This window comes from Lynx canadensis, chromosome X, assembly GCF_007474595.2.
Source record: "Lynx canadensis isolate LIC74 chromosome X, mLynCan4.pri.v2, whole genome shotgun sequence".
Taxonomy (NCBI): Eukaryota; Metazoa; Chordata; class Mammalia; order Carnivora; family Felidae; genus Lynx; species Lynx canadensis.
The window spans coordinates 45,221,338-45,239,123 of record NC_044321.2 but is presented as its reverse complement, the minus strand read 5'-3'; the positions used below and the strand labels follow the sequence as shown (position 1 = coordinate 45,239,123).

At 38.8% G+C, this 17,786-nt stretch overlaps 1 long non-coding RNA gene across 1 annotated transcript; it reads right to left on the bottom strand.

Moving 5' to 3' along the window:
- Positions 1-1,164: 1,164 nt before the first annotated feature.
- Positions 1,165-16,031, bottom strand: LOC115506655. Its single transcript, XR_003966476.1, has 3 exons — positions 15,818-16,031; positions 15,633-15,706; positions 1,165-1,226 (listed from the first exon to the last, which is right to left on the bottom strand). It is a non-coding gene; the product is annotated as an uncharacterized LOC115506655 (long non-coding RNA).
- Positions 16,032-17,786: the final 1,755 nt, after the last annotated feature.

Sequence of the window (17,786 nt, the reverse complement as noted above, 5' to 3'; positions counted from 1 at the left end):
AAGTACTGGGAATCGAACAATAATGAAATACGACATGTCTGAATGTATAGAAAAGTAGTATTTGGAAGGAAATTTCTATCCTTAAATGCACACGTTATGAAACAAGAAAGGCTGAAAATGAATGCGCTCCATGTCCAACATAAGAAATCAGAAAAAGAACAACAGAATAAATCCAAAAAATGTGGAGGGAAGGAGATCAAAAAAGATGAGAGCAGAAATTAAAGAAATAGAAAACAAAGACACGATAGAAAGGAGCAACAGGGCCAAAAGCTGGTTCTTCGAAAAGACTAATAAAATAGACAAACCTCTGGTGAGGTTGATTAAGAAAAACAGGGAGAAGGCACAAATAACCAATATCAGCAATGAAAAAGGAGACATGATTACAGATTATATACAGCAGGGAATCTTTCAAAAGAGAACTTTTTGCCAATAAATTTGAGAATGCAGATAAAATGGACCGATTCCTAGAAATTGATAACTTATCAAAATGGACTCAAGAAGGAAAACAAAATCCTGAATAGCCCTCTAATGGCTGGAGGAACTGAAGAAGCAATTAAAACTCTTCCTACCAAAAAACAAACACAACAACAACAACAACAACAACAACAACAACAACAACAAAATAGAAGGCAGAATTTTCCAGCTGATTACAGGTAGGTGAAAAGCTATTGAGCCCCTCAGCCCTGGAGGTGTCCACGTAGGACTTAAGGCAGTGGAGACCCTAGGCAGGCCACTTCTCTCTATGGACAGCCTCCTAGGGAGATCCTTACAGGGCGGCCCCCTGTGAAGTGGGGCCTGGAAAATCCCTCTACAGTCCCTGGAGGTAGGGAGCTCGAGTGAATAACATCCAGCACTCAGTTAATGCTCTGTGGTCAGTGTACTAATAAGCAAGGCCAAGGAGGAGCTCTCTCACTTGGTCAGCCTCTTCAGCAGCCAGCTTCTGTAGTCTTCTGCTCACTGAGGACAAGGGACCTGTGGAGCTGCTGGAGGAGTCTGCGTTCCAGTTGCCAAGAAACACCACACACAGCCCAAGTTGTGACTGGTTGGTGTGGGGTTGGGTGCAGGGAGGCCAAGCAGGGGCTTCTGGAGGGTGGGTAGCTCCAGGTAGAAGCCCTGAAACTGTGTCTTCGCGAATAACAGAAACTTCTATCCGTTTGCAGCTGATGAGCCCTTTTAATGGTGTCCAAGCTAGCTGCAGGGTGATGGTTCTAACAGTGATGCGTGTTCTGAAAATAAGAGCTTCATCATTATTTTGAAATAATTAATATGAAAGAAGTCAATTGGATTTGAAATCTAATCACATTATCTCAAGAAATTTGAACAACAGATTTGTCAGGAGAACAACAACAACAACAAAAAGCTGTTATGTATCATTTCAGTTGTTAAACATTTTTGAACAAGTTAAAAATTGGTTTTAAATGCTTTAGCACTTAGTTGTACAAGGAAAGATTTTTGATGATGGGGACTGTTAAGAATTTGAAGAATGTATCATTAAAGAGTCTTGATCAGGATTTGTGTTTAGCCATTTCAAGAATAAAACCGGATATAAAATAAACATGGCATGGAAGCAGATTTCAGCCTTCTCATTTACATTTCCGAAAAGATTTTATTTAGAAATTTCATATTAATTCAATGGTAGAAAGCAAAATACCAGGCCAAAATGGTTTTACCAGAGGATTCTACCAAACAGATCATTCCCAAGTCATATAGCATCTTCCAGAATATTGTCAAAGGGGGACTGCTAACTCATTCTATGATATCAGCAGAACTTGAGGCCAAAAGCAAATTATGACAGCATGAGAAAGGAAAATTAAAGACCAATTTTACTCATGGACACAGATACAAAAATCCTAAACAAATATTAACTAAATCTAGTACTGTATAAAAGGGAAAAGATCATGAACAAGTTGTGTTTATAGCAGAAATGCAAAGGTAAAATCTATAAACATCATTTACCACACTATCACATTACTGACAAAAAAAAACCCATAATCATCCCCAAAACTAGAAAACGTATCTGATAAAAAAAAAATTCAACACCCTTTCATGATTTAAAAACAATAATAAAAACTTGGCATAGTGAAACAGGTGGGCACTTGCTTTAATCTGATAAAACCTGGAGAAATCTACAGCAAATAGCATTCTTAAAAGGGAAAAAAGTTAGTGGGGTTTCCTTTAAAATACCCAACAAGACAAGGATGCCCACTACTGGTTTTTTTTCTCTTGAACACTGTACTGGAGGTCCTGTCCATCTCAGTAACACAAGAAGAATAAATTAAAGGCATAAAGATTGGAAAGGCAAAAACAAAAATGTCATTATTGGTAGCTGATATTGTTGTCAACATAGAAAACACAAAAGAACATACAGACAGCTTAAAAGAAACAAGGGATCCTTGAGAAATGGTCAATGCTAGGGATGAGGCAGGAAAATCTTCAGATGAGTAGGGAACATCTTGTAGTGCCAAAGCCAGTAAGGCAGTGCTAAAAAACAAACAAACAAAAAAAGATGGAGGCATGTCAAAGGGACACAGGAGCCAACCTGAAGGAGCTCCCAGTGACCAAACTATTAAATAAATAGGCATGAGTTCTTACTGATACAAACAGGTGACTGGATAAATGAGGGAATGGATAGGTAAATAAAGAAGAAAAAATAAACAGTTTTTACAGAAGAATTCCAAACGATACATGTAAATACATGTATACATGTATCATTTACCACCCCTTTCCAGAGGTGGAGCTTAAATCCTCTCCCTCTCCTTAAGGGTGGGCTAGATTTTTCTAAAGAACAGAAAATAAAAGGGGAAAAATAACAACTTTGCAGTGGAGAAACTGGACAAACACTACCTTAACCAAGTGATTAAGGTCAATATCAGTGATGTCATGGGGTATCACATACCTCTGATATAATGTGATGAAAAGGGCACTTCAACTCTACGGTATTCCTTCCAAAAACAACCCCAGGCTAATTATGAGGAAAACTTCAGACAAATCCAAACTGAGGGACATTCTATAGTGTGCCTCAAAACTGTTAAGGGCATAAAAAACATGGAGAGACTGAGAAACTGTCACAGAGCAGAGGACAATAAAGAGAGAGAACTAAACTCAATATGGTATTTTGAACTGGATCCTAGAACAGAAGAAAGACATTAGTGGGAAAACTGATAAATCCATATAAAGTCTAAAGTTCAGTTAATAGTAGTATACCAATATGGCTTTCTTAGTTTTGACAAATATACCATGGTGAGGAGTACACAGGAACTCTCCATACTATCTCTTTTTTTACTCTTCTGTAACTGTAAAATTATTCGAAAATAAAAAGTTTGCTTAAAAAATATAAGTTCAGAAAGGTGAATGGCTATAATATTAATATAAAAACCAACTTCATTTCTATACACCTGCAAATGAGATAAAACATGTTAAATAACAAGATGTCCTTGAAAGCAAAACCATTAATATCAAGGAATAAGTCTGACACAAGATATGCAAGACCTTATGCAGAAATTAGAGAACTATAACAAAAAACATTCAAGAATTTATTTAAAATGAAAGGGTATATATCATGTTCATAGCTAGGAAGACTCGACATCATAAATATACTCAATTCCCTTCAAACTGATCTATAGAGTCATTGCAATTCTAATATTCTTGTAGAACATGAAAAGATGATTCTGAAATGTGTTTGAAATAACAATGGGCCAAGAATATGTGATATTCCTGAATAGGATGGAGAAGATTTTGCTCTATCCATTATCAAGATTCTTCATGAAACTAAAGTTATTAAGGTAGTGTAAAGTGATTAAGGTGGTGTCATATTAATTCAGGAACAAAAAGTTGGCCAATAACAGAGATTCCAGAAACAGACCAATACAGATATGGAACTTTGGTGTATGACAGGGGTGGCACTTCAGATCATTAGGCTATCCATGTGGAAAATAATGAAACCGACTCCCTACCCCATCACCTTCTACCACACAAAAACCAATTCCATTCAGACTGAAGACTTAAATAGGAAAAATAAACTTTTTAAAAAAGTTTGTTTACTTATTTTGAGAGAGACAGAGACAGTGTGAGTGGGGGAGGGGCAGAGAGAGAGAGAGGGAGAGAGAGAGAATAGAATCTCGAGCAGGCTCCGTATTGTCAGCACAGAGCCCAATGCGGTGCTTAAACTCACGAAACCATGAGATCATAACCTAGGCCGAAACCAAGAGTCAGACGCTTAACCAACAGAGCCACCCAGGTGCCCCAGGAAAAATAAACTTTTAAACTTTTATTTGAAGAAAACAAAGAATATCTTTACGACCATAGGTTAGGAGAGATACACAGAAAGTGTGCTGGTTGGAGACAAAAGATTGAATTGTTCAACTAAAATTAGGAATTCCTGCTCATGCAAAGACACCATTAAAAAAAAAAGCCACAAACTGAGAAAATATATTCAACACGTATAATTGGCAAATGATGAGTATCCAAATAGTTGAATAACTCCTACAAATCAGTAAAACTGATAAAAATCCCAATTTTAAAAATGGGCAAAAAATGTTAACAGTCATTTCACAAAAGAAGCAACATGAATGGCCAATAAACACGAAAAAATGCTCAACCACATTAGTGACTAGAAAAATGCTAATTAAGTCCACATTGAAATACCATTTTATATCCACTATAATGACAAAAAGTAAAAAGTGGGACAATATCAAGTACTAATTAGGGTGTGGATCAATGGGATCGCTTATAAATTGCTGAAAGGTATATAAATTGTTAACCTTCAGATAGGAATACATTTTGGCATAATACTGTCAAGCTGAATGTTTATATGTCCCATTAACTCGCAATTCTATTTCTAAGTATACACCTTAGAAAGATGGGTGTACATGCGTACTAGGAGACACACACAAGAATGTTCATAGTAGCACTGTTCGTAAGAGCAAAGAGCTGGACCAATCCAGATGTCTATCAACAGATGAATGGATGAATGATTTGTTTTATGGTCACCCAATGAAATATTATGCAGCACTGAGAATGAACAAGTGATAGTTACATGCAAAACATAGGTGAATCTTTGAAACATAATAATGAGTGAAAAAAGTAAGTCACAGAAGACTACATATAGTATGAGGCTATTTTTACAAAACTCAAAAACAAGCAAATAAATAATGTATTGGTTAAGCATTTCCACAAATGTGAAAAAATATATCAAAAAAATTTTAATGTTTATTTATTTTGAGAGAGTGTGAGTTGGGGGGGGTGGGGCAGAGACAGAGAGAGAGAATCCCAAGCAGGCTCTGTGCTGTCAGCACAGACCCAGATGTGGGGCTCAAATTCACGAAGCTATGAGATGGTGACCTAAGCCAAGATCAAGAGTTGGATGCTTAACTGAGCCACCCAGGCGCCCCCAAAAATATATCAAAAAAAGCAAGGGAATGTTAAACACAAGACTTAAGAAATGGTAATTTCTGGTGGGGTGGTGGTGGTGGGAAATGGAACAGAAAAGGACACAGAGATAGATGCTATCTTAATGTTGCTCTTGCATGGAGCTGTGATTTCTTCAGTTTTGATTATATTATTTCTTTATAACTCATGTATATAATTTTTATTATATATCCAATAGTTTTATATGAACAGAGAATAGAAAAATAGAATAAAGTGAGGAATGAAAGCTCTTTTGAAGAGTTTTGCTTTCAGGGGAATAGAGAAAGTCATAGTTGCATAGGGATGTACGATGAATAGGGTTTTAGATGTTTTTTAAAGATGGGAGCAATAGGAGAGAAACGGAATGACAGAATAACAGCTTTAGTGAACCAGCTTTCCCTTTGAAAGAACAAAAATATGGGCAAACCAACTAAAATCAACCATTTCAAAACTTGCAATGAACCAAAGACACAGAACGAAGTAAAAATCATCTATCCAAGAAAAATTACTGAATCTCGGTGAGACAAAGGGTTCTGTGACATTTTAACTTGTAGTTAATTCCCGTCCTCCTTCCCTCTCAAGCTCAGTAGTATAGCAGCCAAAGGTTGACTAAATTGCAGACAACAGAGAGGCCTCACTGCTTTGGCCAGGAATTTAAAAGGAAATCTCAGAGAATGGAACAACCATTGGAAACTTTGAAAAGCTCTGACATATTCCCAGGTATATAAAGGGCTGTGCACATATTCAAGGCTGTGCAAATGCCCAAAAAAGAGCTGGAAAAGGAGAGGCCCCAAGTCACTCACTTCTGGCTGACTGTAAGGCCCTATACAAGCAGAATGGGAAAGCTAAGGCTGCTTGTAAGTTGGCTAGTTTGAAGGCATGCCTTCTCACACAGATCCCCTTGTCAAAGGGTGGAAGACAAACAGACAAGGCATTTAAGGAAACCCAACCAATCACTGGCTGACCACCAAAGTATATTTATCCAGGTGTGATGTCCAAGGAATCCAGGCTTAAAAATAAAAACAAGGGGGCGCCTGGGTGGCGCAGTCGGTTAAGCGTCCGACTTCAGCCAGGTCACGATCTCGCGGTCCGTGAGTTCGAGCCCCGCATCAGGCTCTGGGCTGATGGCTCAGAGCCTGGAGCCTGTTTCCGATTCTGTGTCTCCCTCTCTCTCTGCCCCTCCCCCATTCATGCTCTGTCTCTCTCTGTCTCAAAAATAAAATAAAAACGTTGAAAAAAAAATTAAAAAAAAAAAAATAAAAACAAGAACCTTTTAAAAATAAGCTAACAGAGAACTCAGAGGCCACATAGTACAAGGAATATAAAATCCAAGGAATTAGTCGAGAAAAGTAACTAAACAAATAAATAGCAATGCGAAAAATAACAACTACCAAACATACGCAAACACACACACACACACACACACACACATCCCAGAAAAACAAACCTTGAGGGTAGAAGAGGTTGATAGCAGAGTTATTAGAATAGAACATCTAAAATGCCCAGTTTTGGGGGCATCTGGCTGGCTCAGTCAGAAGAGCATGTGACTCTTGACTGGGGGTTGTGAGTTCAAGCCCCATGTTGGGTATAGAGATCAATTAAATAAATAAAAACTTTTTTAAAATGACCAGTTTTGGGGGCGCCTGGGTAGCTCAGTTGGTTAAGCATCTGACTTCAGCTCAGGTCATGATCTCACAGTTGGTGAGTTTAAGCCTCACGTCGGGCTCTGTGCTGACAGCTCTGAGCCTGGAGTCTGCTTGGGATTCTGTGTCTCCCTCTCTCTCTGCCCCTCCCCTGCTTGTGTGCTCTCTTTCCTTCTCTCAAAAATAAATAAATAAACTTAAAAAAATAAAAAATAAAAATGCCCAGTTTTTCAATGAGAAAAAATGAAATATGGCCTTTTGTAGCAACGTGGATGGAACTGGAGAGTGTAATGCTAAGTGAAATAAGCCATACAGAGAAAGACAGATACCATATGGTTTCACTCTTATGTGGATCCTGAGAAACTTAACAGAAACCCATGGGGGAGGGGAAGAAAAAAAAAAGAGGTTAGAGTGGGAGAGAGCCAAAGCATAAGAGACTGTTAAAAACTGAGAACAAACTGAGGGTTGATGGGGGGTGGGAGGGAGGGGAGGGTGGGTGATGGGTATTGAGGAGGGCACCTTTTGGGATGAGCACTGGGTGTTGTATGGAAACCAATTTGTCAATAAATTTCATATATAAAAAAAAATGCCCAGTTTTTGACAAAAAAATTATGAGATACGCAAAGAAGCAGCAAAGTATGTTACATGTACAAAAAAAAAAAAAAAAGCAGCCAACAGATTTGTCCTGAGGGAGTCCATGTTTGAAACTTAATAGACAAAGACTTTAAATTATTACTATAAATATTTTCAAAGAAATAAAAGAAAGCATATCCACAGAATTAAGGAAAAGTATGAGAACAATGTCTCACAAAATAGAGCATACCAATAAAGACATGGAAATCATTTAAAAAATCATATAGAAAACCTGGAGTTGAAAAACATAGTAACTAAAATGAAAAATTGACTTAGAAGGGTTCAACAACAGATCTGAGTTGGCAGAAGAGAGAAAGGGTGAAGCTGATGATAGGTCAATAGAAATGATCCATTCTGAAAAGCAGAAAGAAAAAGGAACGAAGAAAAAGAAAAAGAGCTTGCACAAACCTTCAGACGCCACCAAAAGTATCAACATACGCATAACAGGAGTACCAAAAGAGCAAGAGGAAGAGAAAGGGGCCAAACATAGCAAACTTGCTGAAAAACATTAATCTGTACATAAATAAATGCAAGTAGAATAAACTCAAAGAGATCCATACCTAGACACATCATAGTGTAACTGATGAAAGCAAAGACTAAAAGAAAATCGTGAATACAGCAAGAGAAAAATAACTTACTGTGTATCAGGGACTCTCAATATGATTAACAGCTGTCTTCTCATCAGAAACCATGGAGGCCAGAATATAGTAAGATGGCATCTTCAAAATATTTACAGAAAAAGACTGTCAACTGAGAATTCTCTATCTAACTAAATTGCTCTTCAAACATGAAACAGAAGTTAAGATAAACAAAACCTGAAAGAATTTGTTGCTAGCCTACTTATCCTACAAAAAACCCTTCTTTCAGCCTTAAATTAAGGGACACTGAATGGTAACCTGAAATAGGTATTAAGAAAGAAAGTATTTTTGTTTGTAACTCATATTCTCCTATCTGTTTTAAAAGACAACTGTTATAAATCAATAATAATAAAAGTGTGTTGATGGGCTTATAATGTAAGAAGTAATTTGTATGATAATAACACTACAAAGAAGGAAAGAGGGAACAGAGGCATATTGGAACAAAGTTACTATTGAAATTAAATCAGAATTAATTCAAAGTAGATTGTTTCCAGTTAAGATGTTAATTGTCATCCTCAGGGCAACTATTAACTATCTATTAACTATTAACAATCTAACTAAAAATATGTGGTTAACAAGGAAATTAAAAAGTTAAAGTAGAAAATATCTACTTAACACAAAAGAAGAGAGGAACTGAAAAACAAAGGAACAGAAAAGACAAATGACATACAAAAAGCATATATTAATCCTTCATAAACTCTTCCAAAAATAGGGGAGGAAACACTGTGCAGCCAGTATTACTCTGATACCAAAACCAGACAATGACATCACAAGAAAATTACAGACCAATATACCATATGAATACAGACATAAAAATCCTCAACAAAACACTAGGAAACCAATTTCAGCAATGTATACAAAGTATTATATAACATGACCAAGAAGGATTTATTTCAGAAATACAAAGTTGGTTTATCATTTGAAAATTAATCAACGTAATACACTATATAAATAGAATAAAGCAAAAACTCCAGATGATCATCTCAAAAGATGCAGAAAAGTCATCTGACAAAATCCAATACCCATTCATGGCAAAAGACTCCAAGAACTAGGAAGAGAAGGAAACTTCCTCAATTGATAAAGGGCATCTATATAAACCCCACAGTTAACATCACACTCAATGGAGAAAGACTCAATACCTTCCCCCTAAGATCAGGAACAAGACAAGAACATCTGTTCTCATCACTTCTAGTCAACACTGTACTAGAAGATCTAGCCGGGGCAATTAGTCAAGAAAAAGAAATAAAAGGCATCCAGATTAGAAAATAAAAAGTAAAACTATATTTGCAGATGACATGATCTTATACATAGAAAACCCTAGGGAATCCATTAGAAAACCATTTGAACTAATAAGTTCAACAATGTGACAGGATAGAAGAAGATCAAGAAACAAAAAATCAAATGTATTTCTATGTACTAGTAACGAACACTCCGGAAGTGAAATTAGGAAAATAATCTCATTTATAATAGCAGCATAAAGAATAAAATACCTAGGAATAAATTTAACCAAAAAAGTGCAACCACTAAAAACTACAAAACACTTCTGAAAAAAACTAAACATCTCAATGGAAAGACACCTTATGTTCATGGATTAGAAGGCTTGATATTGTTAGATGGCAATACTTCCTAAATGGATATATAGATTCAATATAATCCCAATAAAAATCCCAGCTGTTTTTCTGCAGAAACTGACAAGATGATCCAAAAATTCATATGGAAATGCAAGGGACTTAGAATAGTCAAAACAGTCTTGCAAAAGAAAAACAAAGTTGGAGAACTCCCATTTCCTGATTTCAAAACTTATGACATAGTAATCAAGACAGTGTGGTCTGGCATAGTGACAGACATACAGATCAATGAGGTAGAATTAAGAATCCAGAAAAGTAACCTTTACATTTAGGGTTTACGGTCAGTTGACCTTTGACAAGGTTTCCAAGATAATTCAAAGGGGGGAAAATACTCTTTTTAACAAAAGGTGCTAGAACAACTAAACATCCACATGCAGAAGAATGAAATTTGGACTCCTGCCTTACACCATACACAGAAATGAACTCAAAAATGAATCATTGGCCTAAATGTAAGAGCTAAAATCATACAATTCCTGGAAGAAAAAGCCAGAAGAAATCTTTGTGACCTCAGGTTAGGGAATGTTTTCTTGGATATGACACAAAATGCTGAAGTGTCAAAAAATTGATCAATTGGACTTTCCCCAAATTAAAAACTTTTGTGCATCAAAGGACACCATCAAGAAAGTAAAAAGACAACCCACAGAATAGGAGGAAATATTTGCAATTCACATATCTGATAAGTGACTTGTATCCAGAACATATAAAGAACACTTACAGCTCAACAGTAAGACAATCAAACTTTAAATGGGCTAAGGATTTGAATAGACATTTCTCCAAAGGAGATACACAAATAGCCAATAAACACATGAAAAGATGTTCGACATCATTAGTTATTAGGGAAATGCAAACCAAAACCACAATGAAGCACCCCTTCATACTGACTAAGATTGTTATAATAAAAAAGACAGACAGTAAAACGTGTCAGTGAAGATATGGAGAAATTGGAATGTAAAATGGAGCAGCCCCTTTTGCAAACAGTTTCTCAAAAAGTTAACGTAGATTTGCCATATGACCAAGTAAGTACACTTCTTAGGTATCTACCCAAAGGAAAAGCAAACACACACCCACACAAAAACTTGTGCACAAATGATCAGAGCAGTATTATTCATAATACCAAACACGAACACGACTTAAATGTCCAAAAATTTACAAACAGATAGGACAAACAAAATGTGGTCTATTCCATCAAATGGAATATTATTTGGCAGTGAAAAGGAATGCTACATCAACAACATGGATGAACCTCCAAACCATTATGCTAAATGAAAGAAGCTGGTCAGAAAGACCAATATACTGTATAATCACATTTATATAAAATGTCTAGACTAGACAAATCAACAGAGACAGGAAGTAGATTAGTGGTTACCTATGACTGAGGGGAGGGGAGTAATGGGGAGGGTCTGCTAATGGGTATGAAGCTTCTTTTGGGGGCAGATAAAAATGTTCTAAAATTGATTGTGGTGATGGTTGCACAACTCTGAATATACTAAAAAAAAACAGCACCCTTTAAAAGAGTGAATTTTATTGTATTAAATATATCTCAATAACACTCTACAAAAAGGTGGGAGCAGTAACAGAATGTCTGTGTGCTAATGATTTTTAGAGAAGTGGAAATTGCTGGAACAATGTATTTGAGTGGAGGGACCAGAGTCTGATGACAGCAGGGCCAGTTTATCCATAATAACAGAGAAGAAGGCAGAGTATGTGACTACAGGTGCTGTTTGGTGGTTAGATGTGGTTATGGGAATCTGTGCAGGTTTTCTTCTGATGGTTTTAATTCTTCAGGCAAGTGGGAAGCTTGAGAACAGGATGGAAGAGGAGGTATCAGGAGATTTAAGGAGAAAGAAGATGCTATTTTGTATTTATACCAATTATACCAATGTTAATTCCCTAATTTTGATAACTGAACTATAGTTGCATAATTTATTATTTAAGGAATCTGAGTCAATGAGGAAGGTAGGAGAGTGAATGGCGCAGGGTAGTGCAGTGGAGCAAGCAGAGAGTAGGACTTAACCGGGGCAGGAGTTTTGCCCTGTAGACATGCTGAAGTACACAGAGGGCAAAGGAAGTGACGATATATGCAAGGCTATGGTTATCATGATGCACCATGGAATCTGAGCTGATTAAAGGAAGGGCATGGGAACACGGAGGAAGTAAAGGGTAGTGAAAGCGTTCAGTCTTGGTGGTGTGGAGGGGTTGTTGGAGCTGGAGAGCTAGAGGGAGTAAACTAGAAAGATAAGAATCACTGGCTGGATGGCAGAATGCCTGAAACAGAGTACGGAGGTGATACAGTCATAGGTACAGATAAGAAGGGTGAGACTATCAGAGAGGGTAGCTGAGGTGGGATTGAAAGGCAAGAGCATTATAGGAAAATGGATCAAGGAAGTGAGAGACAAGAATATTGGAAGGATCATCAATGAGGATATTAAAATCACCAAGAAGTAGAACTGGTGTAATGCTAAAAAGTGACAGTGAGATAGTAGCTAAATTCTAGGAATGAGGTTATGATGGGAGCAGGTATTAGTGTATGCCTATACCTGACTATAACACAGACGTGTGGGTAATGGTTTAGTCTGATGATTTGAGATTTAAAACAAGGTGGTTGATATTTACATAATCTTAAAGTATCTCCCCACAAATCACTTATTAATTACAAAGGAAAAAAGAGCAACTATAATGGAGAAACCTGGCAGACACCACCTTAAACAAATAGTCAGTGTACAAAACCAGTATCGGGAAAAACTGACATCATATGCTTTCTGACATAAAACACTGAAGACACATATGTTCTTAGGTATTCAGCCTAAGGAGGACATGACAACTAAATGAAATGTAAGATCCTGAATTAGATCCTGGAAGAGAAAAATTACATAAGTGGAAAAACTGATCCAATCTGAATAAGTTCTGTACTTTCATTAATACTATTTTACCAATGTTAATTCCCTAATTTTGATAGTTGAACTATAGTTGCATAATTTATTAATACTTAAGGAATCTGAGTGAAGGATAGGTGAGAATTCTTTGTACTATTTTTATAACTTTTTAAGTCTGAAGTTAGGTAAAAATAAAAAATTTTTTAATGCTAAAAAAAAGTTGTTTGAGGCGGAGGGAAAGAAAGTGCCTGGGATGGTCAATCAGAGTGAGGACACCTACCTTCACCTCCAGGCCTCCTGGAAAGAGGGGTATGAGGGGGCTGCTGGGGAGCAGAGTGCTCAGGGGAAAGCCAGTTTCTATTCAAGCAGGGGGTAGACAGTCAAGGGACGTTTGGGGACATTTTTGATCACCACCGTAACTGGAGATCACTAGTAACATTTAGTAGGCATGGACCAGGGGTGCCCAGTGCTCAAGACAGCTCCAAACAACAAAGAATTATTCCATATCCATGCAACTTTAGAATGTCCCACCAGACGATCATGTAGGTGAAAAACCCATTCATTGCATTCATTTATTCATTCAACAAACATTTATTAAGAGAGCCTATTGGGGCACCTGGGTGGCTCAGTTGGTTAAGTGTCAGACTTCAGCCCAGGTCATGATCTCACAGTTCGTGGGTTTGAGCCCCACGTTGGGCTCTGTGCTGACAGCTCAGAGCCTGGAGCCCATTTCGGATTCTGTGTCTCCCTCTCTCTCTGCCCCTCCCCTGCTAATGCTCTGTTTCTCTCTCCTTCAAAAATAAATAAAACATTAAAATTTTTTTTAAAAAAAAAATTTAAAAAGAGAGCCTATTATGTGCTAAGCACTGTTTTAGGTAATAGGGATACATCAAGGCATGAAAAAGACAAAAATCTCTGCCCTTCTAGAGCTTAGAATCCAGTAGGAGACTTAAACAATAAATGACAAACACAATAAAGGTGTAGATTATATATTATATAAGAGGGTGAGGAGCACTATGGGAAAAAAATAGATGGGGTATATTCTAGGGAAGAGCTGTAACTTTAAAGAGGATGGTCAAGGTAAGCCTCATTGAGAAAGTGACATCTGAGAAGAGGCCTGAAGGAAGTGAGGGCATGAGCCTTGTACATATTTGGGGGGAAAGCATTCTAGGTCTAGGGGATGGCCCAGTACAAACCCCTGAGGTGGAAGTGTGCCTACTATGTTCAAGTAGCATAGAGGAGGCCAGTATGGGTGGGAGAGAGGGAACAAGTGGGGAGAATGGTAGGAGAGAAGGTCTGAAAGGTTATGGGGGCCAGATTATGGAATATGTACTGACTTTTCCAGAAATTCAATGAACCATACAAATTGAGGGAGGATTGCACTTTGTTTTGTTTAAAACTTTATGAAGAATAACAATTCTTGATATTCATGAACAATGGTTTGGAAAAGCATATCACCCTACCCATGGTTTCTGAGCAATCAACACACATGTGTCACATTCCCAGGTGCAAGTATCATTACATGCAAGACCATTCATTATATCTTCCAGTGAAATTATATCCCAGCCTTTAAATACTGAAATGCATATCATTTTATCATAAATTACTCTTCCTTTACTTCTCCCTTATATTACAATTAGGACTTAACACTGGTTTGGGGGGAATTATGTGTGTAGACAGATTCTATTATCTATGAACTTCATTTCATAATAGTGAAAGGGGCATTTCAAAATATAAATTATAAAAAATGGAGTGTTGAGTCCAATAGGTATGAGAATCACTAAGGCATGGCAAGAAAACGAAGGGACTATTCAGAAGCCAGCATGAGAATGGAGATTTTGCTGTTGACTGACAGCAAGTTCCAGAAGGCTTGGTTAAAGGATTTCAGGATGGGGACAGAAAAGAGGACATCTGGGGCTGTGTGGAGATCTAACTAGAAGAATCCTGGTCTGCTTGTGGTGACCAACATGATAAAGGTTAAAGGGCCTGGTTCACTTTTTCATCTAAGCTGCTTCTGACCCTATAGGTCTCTGCCTGTTTAACACAGTAGAGTGAGGAAATAAAGAGAAGTCTCTCCTCAGTGAAGCCAGAAGCCAGTCAAGGCCCGGCTCCATTTTTTAATTTATTTTTATTATGTATTTATTTATTTATTTATTTCCCACAGAACAGTCCAGAACCCCAGGTGAAGCTCATAAGGGCTCTCAGGCCAAACTCATTGCTATAAGCAATGCACCTTTAACCTGCTTAGAGATGAGAAAGAGACAGATACAAAGATGAAAAACAGTAACAGAGAAAGAAGCATTTAGAAAGAAGAATCAATGGGGGTTGGATCAGAGACAGGGAGAAAATAAAGTCAAATACCAAGAGAGATCTTTTTTTTTTTTTTCAATCACGACAGTCATAATTTATTGGGAATTCTCTAGGGGCCAGGCACTGAGCAAAGTGATGCACATGTATGGTCTCAGGTGGAGATTATTAGACTCCCATTTGACAGATGAGGAAACTAAGGCCTATATGGGTGATGTAGATGGCTCAAGGTATCATGGCTAGTTTTAACTGGTAAGGTCGGGGTTCAGCCTTCTAGGTCTGGGCTGTCTAGCATGTCTCAGAGAAAGAGACAGGCAGAAATATAGAGACACACAGTAAGATGGAGGTAGAGACGGAGAGGGAGAGGAGCGGCAGAGAGATGGAGACTTCAGACACGCACGCAGACGATCACGTGAGCTGCAGACCTGCACCTAACCGTTTCCCAAGAGACAGGGGTGGGGGATGGAGAGTGGGCATGGGCGATGGGCTTCGCAGGGTACTCACCTGGTTGCTGTCTGGGGCCGCAGGGGCACTCGCCCTCCCTTTGCTACCCGCAGGATCCTCAGCAACCTGCTGACCTAGGGTTAAGAGGCCGCCCAGGTAAAAGCTCGCCCAGGCCCCACCCCTCTTGCGCTCCAGCCCGGCCTCTTTCCTTTACACCCCCCAACCCCGTCTTTACAGCGTCTCACCAGACACCTCCTGCCATCCGCGTCGCCGCTGCCGAGCGCAAGCAGATTAGAGGGACCGACGGCTGGATCTAGTGAACACACTGAACGCGTCCCTCCAGTCGGCTGGAGAACGAGCGGGTTAGCAGGCCTCCACAGCTACTGACCGCTCTCGGGTTCCCATTGGAGGAGTGCCCTCCTGCCTTCCCTGGGATTGGCTGGAGTTGGAAACACTTTAGTTTTACTCCCCCAGGCCGGGATCCAAGCCGAAGAAAACACCGCCCTCTTGGGGGTCTTTGATTGGTTTATGAGCCAAGCCCACCCTTTAATAGGATTGGCCAGAAGAGGACTTGTCGTTGCCCTTTGCCAGTCTGTCTGACAGGGCTTCGGGGATTAGTTGGGAACACGCAGACGCGAAGCCCAAAGCGAGGCTGGGCGTCAGTCAAGTAGATTCCCGGCTTCTTGACGTCTTACTCTCCGTGAGCCATTTTACCTAAGCCAACGCTCTGCTAAGAGACACGACCTTACCTCCACCTGCAGGGATTTCTGAACCAGGTTTCTTTTGCTCAAAATGAACGTACTGCCTCATTTCAACCATGGACGGTGAGGTGGTTATGGGGCTCTGGCCATTCACCCATCAGGTCCTGCTGCTAAGACATTGGTCAAGTGACAACCTCATTAGGAGCCTAAGTTTAACCATCTGTGAAAGGGGAAGATAATTTTGAAATCTTTCCTAACGATGCTGTTGTGCGGATTTAGAGGACACAAATTAATTGCCTGGCGCGTATATAGTTAAGGTCTCCCCTCCTAATTCTTTCCTTTCCCATTGTTTCAGACTGAAGGAACTATGGCCCCAGAGAGGCAAACTGATTGCCTTGAGGTCACACAGCAACAAGACCCTGAATAAAACCCAGGTTCTGTTCTCCAAAGGAAAGCTATTTAAGAAGGAAGGAGAGACAGGAAGGACATTTCTGTTATCAGGAGTTCTTAACTGGGGTTGATGGACCTCCAATCCAGTCCCAGGACAGGGTTTGGAGGGGCCCATGAATTCGGATGAGAAAAATTATACATCTTTATTTTCACTCTAATTGAAATTTAGAATTTTTTTCAGTAGAGAATGCAAAATAGTAGTAGTACCTGTGATTCTGTCACCAAGAGAAATCACAGAGCTTTTCATATCACAGTACAGATGTTGCAGATCTCTTGAAATATGTAATCTCATCTCTAATCTAAATTTATGATAGGGGCGCCTGAGTGGCTCAGTGGGTTAAGCCTCCGACTCTTGATTTCAGCTTAGGTCATGATCTCATGCTATGTGAAACTGAGCCCCACACTGGGCTTGGCACTGACTGTGGAGCCTGGTTGGGATTCTCTCCCTCTCCCTCCCTCTCTCTCTCTGTCTCTCTCAATAAACAAACAAAAAAACAAACAAACATTAAAAAAATAAAATCATGATTCTCATGAGACCCTCCACTAGATCTTATGATTTAAGGGATTAGTGAGGAGCACATATATTACCATAGCACATATTTGCCTTTTCCATATTTTAATAACTACAGTTCAATATAATCAGTTTCTTTTGTAACTCTAGGTATCTAATTTTATACATCTAAAAGATGTTGTTTTGTTTTCTTTTGTTTTGCTTTAGAAAAGGCCTGGGGCACCTGGGTGGCTCAGTTAGTTGGGCATCCGACTTCAGCTCAGGTCATGACCTCATGGTTCGTGAGTTTGAGCCCCACGTTGGGCTCTGTGCTGACAGCTCAGAGGCTGGAGACTGCTTCAGATTCTGTGTCTCACTCTCTCTCTGCCTCTTCCCTGCTTGCACTCTGTCTCTCTCAAAAATAAACATTAAAAAAATTTTTTTTAAAGAAAAGAAAAGGTCCATAGCCTTCACCAGATCACCAAACAGGTCCATGGCACAAACTTGTCTCAAACTCTGGGATCCAGGAAGACAGACTTAGTTTATCATGTTTCCTTATTGTATCCCTATCAC